This window comes from Schistocerca serialis, chromosome 1 (genome assembly GCF_023864345.2).
Source record: "Schistocerca serialis cubense isolate TAMUIC-IGC-003099 chromosome 1, iqSchSeri2.2, whole genome shotgun sequence".
Classification (NCBI taxonomy): domain Eukaryota; kingdom Metazoa; phylum Arthropoda; class Insecta; order Orthoptera; family Acrididae; genus Schistocerca; species Schistocerca serialis.
In genome coordinates this window covers 153668767-153680763 of record NC_064638.1, presented here as the reverse complement: position 1 = coordinate 153680763, position 11997 = coordinate 153668767, and positions in this window count along the sequence as shown.

Sequence of the window (11997 nt, the reverse complement as noted above, 5' to 3'; positions counted from 1 at the left end):
AAACAGAATGTTGCACAATGTTCTACAACAAATTCTACATCTTTCATCTGAAAATTGCCAAGAAAAGAATGTTGCATTACTTACTGAATGTTCCTCGTAGAGTGCGATGCCACGGGTGGTGAGAGCTAGAGGTTGGAATCAATCTCCGACAGCTGTACAACTCCATCTTGCTGTTATAGTCTGACACTACATTCTTACCCCCCACCCCCCAGAGACAATGCATAATGGTGGAAGTGACCCAACTTTTGTTACTCTACCATAGGCATGGGGGCACGACTGTTGGAGCTGGATCTAGGCACCACCGCTGGAGCTGGAAGGTCCTGCATCTCCTGCTCAACAACTTCTGGCTTCATGGGACTATTGTCATGGAGTCCACACCACTTGTAGATGGCAGATGCGGGTTCTGGTACAGAGGACAGAGGAAGGTGGGAGTGCCAGTGCCCAGTCAATTACCAACAGGTCATCAGGGCCCCAGCATTGGTGGCAGAGGCCAGGTACGCAAGTTATATGGACCAGAAGGGCATGCTGGTGGCATCACCAGAGATTACCCTCCATGGAGACTTCATACATCTGGTGGCCATTTGGACCCCAGATGATGGCCAGTACCTAAGTGTGATGGCAACCAAATGATCGCGCCCGCACCATGGCACCTATCTGGTAGCAGGGATGGAATGGGGACCAGAACAGATTAAGGTCTGGGGGTAAGAACAAAGAGAGAGAGAGATAGAGAGAGAGAGAGAGAGAGGTACAACACAGCCGTCCACGGTGAAATTCAGCCGGGCTCTACCCAGTGATCGGGGTGGCCCTATAGGTGGCCAAGAACAAGTTGGGGGCATTGTCCAATGATGTGGATTGTGCCAGGGCCCCCATCTTCTCTTTGAAAGTACATGCCATCCGTTCCACTTACCCATTCGACTGGGGGTGAAACGAGTGCTGTAAGAGGGTGTTGTAGCCTATGTGCTTCACAGAAATTGGAAAACTGGGGGCCATTGTCTATATTGTCTGCGACTTCTTGGACACTCAGGCTGCTAGTAATATACCATTGATTAGGAAACTCTGAATAAGTAATACTTTATTAATCACAATGAAACTTATCTATGAATCTGCACATGCAGACCTGAGTTTCAAACTACCCTAAATGAGCCACAATTACTGAGTGACAAACTGGTACAAGTTCAGAACGGCCATACTGTGGCTTCACTACAGTAACTAGGAAACAAAAGTTTGTAGATACTTATTGACAAAGTTCTGATAGCATTGGAGAGTAGGCACAGTTCATGCTTGATGGAAGTGTCTTCACTCCCCAATGATTGACTCAGGCTATGTCATGGTGAGTAGGCCTCACAATGACTCTACTCCAATAGGAACTTCCTGGAAGTTGGCAGGGTCAGATTTTGAACAGAGTGCCCTCCTGGAGTCTGGAAATGCTATTTCAGGGCAGAGGTGTGTAAGCAGCTGGAATTTGGCACCATACAGATAGATATGAAATTTCTTAAATGTGCAAATCATGGCCACTGCCTTTTTCTCAATCTGGGAATAATTGTGTTGGGCGGCATTTAGTGTCTTGGACACAAACACAATAGAATGCTCAGAACTACCCCCTTCCTTGTGAGACAACACCATCTCATCCCATGCTGCAAGGCATCTGTGGTAAGAAGAACAGGTGTCCCCAGCGAAAATGAGATGAGGTATGGTGCTGAATGGAGGTCCCATTTAAGTGCAGAAAAAGTTACTTTGCACTCTGGAGACCACTGGAATGGAACCCTGTGTTTACACAATGTGCTGAGTGGATAGAACAGTTTGGTGACATGGCTGTAATAGCTAATTTTGCTCATAAAGAATTGCAATTTCTTGTGATTCTGGAGCTTGGGTATGTTTTCTATGGTACGGGCTTGCCACCTGGTAGGATGGATGGCCTGTTTGCTAATGATAAAACAGAGGTACTGAATGGACTGTTGGAAAAATTTACATTTTTAGAGGTTACATTTTAGGCCAGCATTGGTTAATAAAAAAAAAAGATTGCAAGTTCTAATGGTGTTCATCAGTTGACACTCCTATCCCTGGGATGCCATTTAAATACACTCCTGGAAATGGAAAAAAGAACACATTGACACCGGTGTGTCAGACCCACCATACTTGCTCCGGACACTGCGAGAGGGCTGTACAAGCAATGATCACACGCACGGCACAGCGGACACACCAGGAACCGCGGTGTTGGCCGTCGAATGGCGCTAGCTGCGCAGCATTTGTGCACCGCCGTCGTCAGTGTCAGCCAGTTTGCCGTGGCATACGGAGCTCCATCGCAGTCTTTAACACTGGTAGCATGCTGCGACAGCGTGGACGTGAAGCGTATGTGCAGTTGACGGACTTTGAGCGAGGGCGTATAGTGGGCATGCGGGAGGCCGGGTGGACGTACCGCCGAATTGCTCAACACGTGGGGCGTGAGGTCTCCACAGTACATCGATGTTGTCGCCAGTGGTCGGCGGAAGGTGCACGTGCCCGTCGACCTGGGACCGGACCGCAGCGACGCACGAATGCACGCCAAGACCGTAGGATCCTACGCAGTGCCGTAGGGGACCGCACCGCCACCTCCCAGCAAATTAGGGACACTGTTGCTCCTGGGGTATAGGCGAGGACCATTCGCAACCGTCTCCATGAAGCTGGGCTACGGTCCCGCACACCGTTAGGCCGTCTTCCGCTCACGCCCCAACATCGTGCAGCCCGCCTCCAGTAGTGTCGCGACAGGTGTGAATGGAGGGACGAATGGAGACGTGTCGTCTTCAGCGATGAGAGTCGCTTCTGCCTTGGTGCCAATGATGGTCGTATACGTGTTTGGCGCCGTGCAAGTGAGCGCCACAATCAGGACTGCATACGACCGAGGCACACAGGGCCAACACCCGGCATCATGGTGTGGGGAGCGATCTCCTACACTGGCCGTACACCACTGGTGATCATCGAGGGGACACTGAATAGTGCACGGTACATCCAAACCATCATCGAACCCATCGTTCTACCATTCCTAGACCGGCAAGGGAACTTGCTGTTCCAACAGGACAATGCACGTCCGCATGTATCCCGTGCCACCCAACGTGCTCTAGAAGGTGTAAGTCAAATACCCTGGCCAGCAAGATCTCCGGATCTGTCCCCCATTGAGCATGTTTGGGACTGGATGAAGCGTCGTCTCACGCGGTCTGCACGTCCAGCACGAACGCTGGTCCAACTGAGGCGCCAGGTGGAAATGGCACGGCAAACCGTTCCACAGTACTACATCCAGCATCTCTACGATCGTCTCCATGGGAGAATAGCAGCCTGCATTGCTGCGAAATGTGGATATACACTGTACTAGTGCCGACATTGTGCATGCTCTGTTGCCTGTGTCTATGTGCCTGTGGTTCTGTCAGTGTGATCATGTGATGTATCTGACCCCAGGAATGTGTCAATAAAGTTTCCCCTTCCTGGGACAATGAATTCACGGTATTCTTATTTCAATTTCCAGGAGTGTAATTGTAGCATCAGCTGCTCTAAGTAATGCTGGAAGATTGCTGGTCCACTGGAGATACCAAAGGGCAATCAGTTATACGTGTAGAGGCCAAGGGGTGTCTTGAGCACCAACAGATCTTGAGACTGCATTTGCACTGTAGCTGTAGGTATGTCTCTGACAGATCAAGTTTTGTATAACAGAAACCGTTTTGTGACTTGGAAAAACAGGTTTCTGGTTGCGGAATGGGAAAATTATTGATGTGGTCCTGGGCATTAATGTCCAGTATTTTCACAATTACAAAGGGCATAGGTATGATGAGGAGTATGGTTCTCTTGTCTCTTCCTTTGCAGCATCTTGTCACAACTTTCCTACTGACATAGTGCCCTCTCTTGAAATGAAGTCTCATGATGACTCATCCTGCTAAAGGTCAACCTGTCAGACTGGTAATCAGTGTTAAAAGATGTCTGGAAGTCCCTTTTCAGCTGGATAATGGCACATTCTCTTCTTTTATGAACAGTGTTATAACCTTTAATCACTAATAAATTGCGTGGATATACAAAAGTAAAAACACTAGCGGGTTACATGTTACTAACTTCGTATCTGTCATTCGACTGCCATGCCGTGACATGCGGCCGGCGCCGTTCATAGCCAGGTGGTGCTCCCACGCTCGACCGAGCTGCGGAGCGCCTCTATCGCCGTGTTCGCGTACTAACGTAGCGGCACTTTTGAATGTCGTGGCACTGTCACAACACTTTTCCCCCCTTGAAAAAAAAAACACTCATTTCCTTGTAGACACGGACAGTGCGGAGACATCCATGGCCTCTTGGGAAGCCCCGAGAAGATCCCGCGGAGACACACGAGAGTATGGTCGAAAATGTCCAGGACGGAAGCTTGCGCGTGGAACGTGCCTCGTGGACGAGATGATGGGTGAAAACTCCGGAGCAGCATCCATAGGTGTCGTGGACCTGGGGGTGTGCTCCAGCGAGATGGGTCCCGGAGAAGGCGGCGTCGCGACTGGGGCCGGTTCCGGCGTACTCGGAAGCGGTAGTGACAGCGGCGGCAGCAACACGCCCGGCAGATCGGCAGCAGCGACAGGTCTGGCTTCTCGGGCCGGTGGAGACGAAAGAAGGGGTGGTGGTACCGGCGTGGCCACCACTTGTGGGCGCATCTGGTCGTAATGGCGAACAACCATGCCGTCGTCCGTACGTATTTCACAAAGCCGGCGGCCGCGAAGAGCCTGGACCACCCCTGGAATCCATTTAGGGCGAGATCCATACACCCATGCCCACATGTCGGCGCCCACCGGGTATTTTCCCGCACTAGGGGACACAGTACAAGGCCTGACAGGGTGAAGCAGGTGCAGTAGAGTGCGCGGTTGGCGGCCATGCAAGAGTTCAGCAGGGCTGTGATCACCCAGAGGCGTGAAGTGATAAGAACTCAGAAATTGCAACAGAGCGTCATCTGTGGAAAAATCGCTAAGGAATTTTTTCATTTGGCTTTTGAAAGTGTGGACAAGGCGCTCGACCTCCCCATTCGATTGCGGATGGAAGGGCGGTGCTGTAACATGATGAATCCCTTGTCCAGTACAAAAATCACGGAAGGCCTGCGAAGAGAACTGAGGGCCATTGTCCGTGACAATCGTGGATGGAAGACCTTCTAGCGCAAAGATTTTGGACAAAGCCAGCGTCGTCGCCGCAGTGGTGGGCGACGGACATCGAACAACAAACGGAAACTTCGAAAAGGCGTCAATCAACAGTAGCCAATAAGTGCCGAGGAAGGGGCCGGCAAAATCAGCGTGCACCCGTTCCCACGGCTGCGCCGGATCAGGCCACGGAGAGGGCAGAGTATGAGGTGCAGCCAATTGTTGAACACACTGATCACACGCAGCAACCATGTGGGCGATGTCCGAATCAATACGGGGCCAATAAACGTGCCTGCGGGCCAGGGACTTAGTCCGAGAAATCCCCCAATGGCCCTCATGCAATAGTTTGAGAACATCTTTGCAAAGAGAGGCGGGCACCACAACCCGTGGAGATGCGCCATCCGTGGCCAGAAGAACAACACCCTCACGAACAGACAGACGAAGGCACAAGGCGTGGTAGTTGCGAAGGGGATCTGATGCCTGGCCCTTGGTCCTGTCCGGCCAACCCCGCTGAACAAAACCGATCACCTGACGCAGGACCGGGTCCCGCGCAGTAGCCGACGCGACCTGCGAACCTGTAAGTGGAAAACCCTCGACTGCACGACGTTCTTCCTCATCAATGTGGAAACAGAGTAGTTCATCTCGATCGAAAACCGGGTCGGGGCCCATCGGCAAACGCAACAACGCGTCAGCGTTGGCGTGCTGGGCCATGGGGCGATAGTGAATCTCATAGTGAAAACGGGACAAGTATAAGGCCCAACGTTGCAGGCGGTGAGCTGCCTTATCCGGAAGCAACGCCGAGGGGCTGAACAGAGAGACCAGCGGCTTGTGGTCGGTGATGAGGTGAAACTTAGAACCATACAAAAAAACGCTGAACTTTTTTAGAGCATAAATGATAGCGAGTGCCTCCTTTTCTATTTGAGAGTAACGCCGTTGGGCATTGTTGAGGGTCTTGGAAGCGTAGGCGATGGGTCGTTCTGACCCATCCTCATACCGATGGGCGAGAACAGCCCCTAGGCCATACTGTGACGCATCAGTCGCCAGAACCAAGTGCTGACCCGGACGGAATGTGGCAAGACAAGGCGCCGGCTGCAAATGAGCCTTCAGGCGGACAAAAGCCTGCTCACACTCGGCGGACCAACAGATAGGAATGTTTTTGCGTAACAGCTGATGCAGAGGATGAGCCACCGCCACAGCGGAGGGTATGAATTTGTGATAATAAGCAACCTTGCCTAGAAACGCCTGAAGTTCTTTGACCGTAGACGGCCGGGGTAGAGCGGTAATGGCCGCAACGTTCTGTCGTAGAGGACGTATACCCTCACGGGACAAGTGGAAACCAAGATACACAATGGAGGGTTGGAAGAACTGTGACTTGTCCAGATTGCACTTCAACACTGCTGAATGCAGAACCCGAAACAGTGAACGCAAATTGCGAAGGTGCTCCTCAGTGGAGGCCCCCGTGACAACAATGTCATCCAGGTAGTTGATGCAGCCGGGAACGGAAGCCGTGAGCTGTTCCAAAAACCGCTGAAAAATGGCCGGCGCGCTAGCGACGCTAAATGGTAACCGCTGGTACTGATACAACCCACAAGGAGTGTTGATGACGAGAAATTCCTTGGAAGATGCATCCAATGGCAACTGATGGTACGCCTCCGATAAGTCAAGTTTGGAAAAGAACTGGCCCCAGCGAGCTTGGTAAATAACTCCTCAGGACGGGGAAGAGGATAAGTGTCAATGAGGCTTTGAGCGTTGACAGTGGCTTTAAAATCACCACACAATCGCAGACTCCCGTTTGGTTTAGAAACCACCACGATGGGCGATGCCCATTCGCTGGAGGTAACAGGAAGGAGAATCCCCGAAGCTGTTAACCTGTCTATCTCAGCTTTGACAGGTGCACGCAATGCCATCGGAATAGGGCATGCCCGGAAAAACTTAGGGCGAGCCATAGGTTTAAGAGTAATGTGGGCTTCAAAATCCTTGGCACGACCCAGACCAGCAGAGAACATGGACGAGAATTCAGAACACAAGCCATCCAGCTGTTGATACGGAATGTCCTCAGATATGAGGTGCACATCATCATCAATGGAGAACCCGAACAACTGGAAAGCATCATAACCAAACAGGTTTTCAGTGCCCGCATGATCCACCACATAAAACGTGAGGGGCCTAACAACAGACTTGTAGGCAGTGGAAGCATCAAACTGGGCAACGATAGGAATTTTCTGCTTATTATAAGTTCGTAGATTTCGCGTGATTGGAGACAAAGGAGGGGAGCCCAACTCCAAATATGTGCGAGAATTAATGAGAGTTACTGCAGAGCCAGTGTCCACTTACATGCGAATGTCTTTATCCAGAACACGAACAGTAACAAACAACTTATTCGTTTGAGAAAGCACACAGTTAACATCCATGTCCGATGCCCCGTCCTCGTCGACAGGAACTTGAGGGGACTGACACACAGAAGCAATGTGGCCCTTTTTCCTACATGAATTACACGTGGCCCAACATTTTGGACACGCGGCCCTGTCATGCTGTACGAAACAACGTGGACAAGAAGGAAGGGCGGAACGAACCTGTTTCTGTGATTGCTGTTTTCGCTGCGAGCGTGGCGGCCCAACACGACGTTGTTGACGCGAGTGCACCGCCGCCACATCGTCGTGTCCCTGTGAAACAGGCAAATTGTCCGCGTCGAAAGTGGTTTGTACAGTGCCTACATCACACCACGCGTCTATTTGCGCACCAGCAGCGTGAGACACTTCAAACGATTGAGCGATGCTGAGAACTTCTGACAACGACGGGTTTGGCAATTGTAAGGCACGTTGCTGAACTTCTTTATCAGGAGCAAGCCGTAAAATAGCGTCCCTAACCATTGAATCAGCGTAAGACTCATGATGAGTGTCCGTGACAAACTGACATTTCCGACTCAGACCGTGTAGTTCCGCCGCCCAAGCCCGGTAAGATTGATGGGGCTGTTTACGACACCAGTAGAACGCCACGCGGGCGGCAACGACATGGGTGTTTTTTCGGTAATAGTTAGACAATAAGTCACACATTTCTTGGAAGGACAGAGAGGCAGGTTCCCGCAGAGGGGCTAAATGAGATAGCAGCTGATAGGTCCGTGGAGAAATCCAAGATAGAAATAACGACTTACACATAGGAGCGTCGTCAACGCCGAAAGCCAAGAAGTGTTGCCGCAAACGCTTCTCATAATCCTCCCAGTCTTCAGCGGCCTCGTCATTAGGAGGAAACGGAGGCGGAGAAGAGGAAGACAGACGATGAGTAAGCGACCTCGACAACGCCTGAATAGCAGCTGTCAGCTGTGTTTGTTGTTCAATAAGCGCTTGCATAAGCTGTTCCATGTCTGCCCCGACACGAACACACAATTCCACAACGCAGGATAAAAATACCCGACCTCGTCACCAAAAAGTGTTATAACCTTTAATCACTAATAAATTGTGTGGATATACAAAAGTAGAAACACTAGCGGGTTACATGTTACTAACTTCGTATCTGTCATTCGACTGCCATGCCGTGACATGCGGCTGGCGCCGTTCATAGCCAGGTGGCGCTCCCGTGCTCGGCCGAGCTGCGGAGCACCTCTATCGCCGTGTTCGCGTACTAACGTAGCGGCACTTTTGAATGTCGTGGCACTGTCACAACAAACAGTACTACTTATTACAAGAAAATAACTAAGTAGTATCTATGCTGTGTTAGATTCTCCTCCACTACATCCTTCTCATTGGAGAATAACATCATATGGTGGCCATTATATATGTTGATAGACACACAAATAAACACAAACACACACACAAAATTCAAGCTTTCACAACCCACGGTTGCTTCATCAGGAAAGAGGGAAGGAGAGGGAAAGACGAAAGGATGTGGGTTTTGAGGGAGAGGGCAAGGAATCATTCCAATCCCGGGAGTGGAAAGACTTACCTTAGGGCGGAAAATAGGACAGGTATACACTTGCACACACACACACACACACATATCCATCCACACATATACAGACACAAGGAGACATTTGTGAAGGCAAAGAGTTTGGGCAGAGATGTCAGTCGAGGCGGAAGTACAGAGGCAAAGATGTTGTCGAATGACAGGTGAGGTATGAGCGGCGGCAACTTGAAATTAGTGGAGGTTGAGGCCTGGTGGGTAATGGGAAGAGAGGATATACTGAAGGGCAAGTTCCCATCTTCGGAGTTCTGACAGGTTGGTGTTAGTGTGAAGTATCCAGATAACCCGGACGGTGTAACACTGTGCCAAGATGTGCTGGCTGTGCACCAAGGCATGTTTAGCCACAGGGTGATCCTCATTACCAACAAACACTGTCTGCCTGTGCCCATTCATACGAATGGACAGTTTGTTGCTGGTCATTCCCACATAGAAAGCTTCACAGTGTAGGCAGGTCAGTTGGTAAATCACGTGGGTGCTTTCACATGTGGCTCTGCCTTTGATCGTGTACACCTTCCGGGTTACAGGACTGGAATAGGTGGTGGTGGGAGGATGCACGGGACAGGTTTTACACCATGGGCAGTTACTTGGGGAGGAGCCAGAGGGTAGGGAAGGTGGTTTGGGGATTTCGTAGGGATGAACCGAGAGGTTACGAAGGTTAGGTGGATGGCGGAAAGACACTCTTGGTGGAGTGGGGAGGATTTTGTGAAGGATGGATCTCATTTCAGGGCAGGATTTGAGGAAGTCGTATCCCTGCTGGAGAGCCACATTCAGAGTCTGATCCAGTCCCGGAAAGTGTCCTGTCACAAGTGGGGCACTTTTGGGGTTCTTCTGTGGGAGGTTCTGGGTTTGAGGGGATGAGGAAGTGGCTCTGGTTATTTGCTTCTGTACCAGGTCGGGAGGGTAGTTGCGGGATAAGAAAGCTGTTTTCAGGTTGTCGGTGTAATGGTTCAGGGATTCCGGACTGGAGCAGATTCGTTTGCCACAAAGACCTAGGCTGTAGGGAAGGGACCGTTTGATATGGAATGGGTGGCAGCTGTCATAATGGAGGTACTGTTGCTTGTTGGTGGGTTTGATGTGGACGGATGTGTGAAGCTGGCTGTTGGACAGATGGAGGTCAATGTCAAGGAAAGTGGCATGGGATTTGGAGTATGACCAGGTGAATCTGATGGAACCAAAGGAGTTGAGGTCGGAGAGGAAATTCTGGAGTTCTTCTTCACTGTGAGTCCAGATCATGAAGATGTCATCAATAAATCTGTACCAAACTTTGGTATATAATGGAAAGTATCTTTGGGTTAGATGCATTTGAGCAGCTTGGTTTTTTTATGTCCAAGAATACCTGTGTGGTTTCCATGTTGATTCCATTTTGTGGCATTTGTGAAAAAACTGCCTCATATTCAGATCTGTTTACCCCAGTTTAGGACAGGCTGCGGATGTAGCTGTAATGTGGGGCTGCCTGATTATTCATTTCTTACAGGTCATGGTTAAACCGGAATTGGACAGATTGGAGGCCCTCAAGATGACTGCCCTTATCTCATCAATTCCTTGTCGGTTGTTTATAATGCCAGTAAAATTTCAGTCCAGCAAATTCCACATAGGATTGACAGTCATAATGATCTGACACAGATTAAAAAGATCAGTAAAAGACAAACTATCAGAATGTTTCGTGATACACAGCTTATGAAGCAAACCAAACACACTATGTGAAGACCACAAAAGAAAAAGGAGACCAAAATAAGACCATCACTGGTCTGGATCTACATTGTAGCCAGTGAAGTGATGGTGGAGATCTCATGAGTATCTTTCCCAGTCATCAACACCACCAATGGTGAGGGCTGGAGATGGGAATGTCTCCAACAGGTGTGAAAGCTTCATGGTGCTGTTAGTCTGTTACTACAGATACAACAGTGCAGAAGAGAGAACAACTGCAGAAGTATGAAATTCAATGGGAAATCAAACATGCCACTTGCGTAACTAATGATCCACAAAATAAGTGTAATGTAAAATGCAAATCAGCCTCAGCTGGAATAGAATTGCAGACATGTTGGGGCCGTATGCTATTCAAAATGCAATAGATGATCTAAACGTAGACAATTTCACAGCTAACAAACAGATACTTCTAATCAGGCACAAAACTGTTTCCATGGTGGTGAGGTTTTTGACAGTCAAAACTGGCTTTCAAAATTAGTTTATAGATTTTTTATGAAAATAGTGATCGTTCTGCTGATGGCATATTTCAAGTAATTTAAAAGTAAATAGAAAAATAAAAATTATCTTTTCAGATTGCTAAGAGCAAAAGTGTGAATTTTGGAGCTAACCATTTTTTATTCACATATATGAAATATTTGGCACCACATTTATTTAAAGGAAATTGTTACGGACACGCAGTGCATAACTGCACGAATCGTGCCATGAATTTTTTATTAAATGACTTAGAGGCTGCAATTTTGAAAAGCTATGTTCATTTTTCCAACTCTGCTATTAAAAGGGAAGAATTGAAAAAAATGTTGAGCCAGTGGATGGAGATTCCCTTGAAGTGAAATGCCATATGGGAACAAGATGTCTCTTCCTTTTACTCTGCATAGTTACATTATTATTAAATTGGTAAACCATCATCAGTTATTTTGTAAGCTTAGGAGTGAACTGTACAATGATTTTGCAAAACTTATTGATGATTAACATTGGCAGTGGGTTGAATGAAATTTACTTTAATTTTTGTAGACATATTTTAAATTTATTTATTAAAACTGTAAAATTCATAATAATTTTGGGTTTGTATAATATCATGGATATCTGCAAAAATGGCCTAACAGAAAGAAAACAAGTTCTCTTCTTTGCATATGAGTCAGGTTAAAAAATTAAACTGTAAAAACTAGTAAAATTCGTACAAACTTTTTATTACTTGTTGACAAAATTTTAG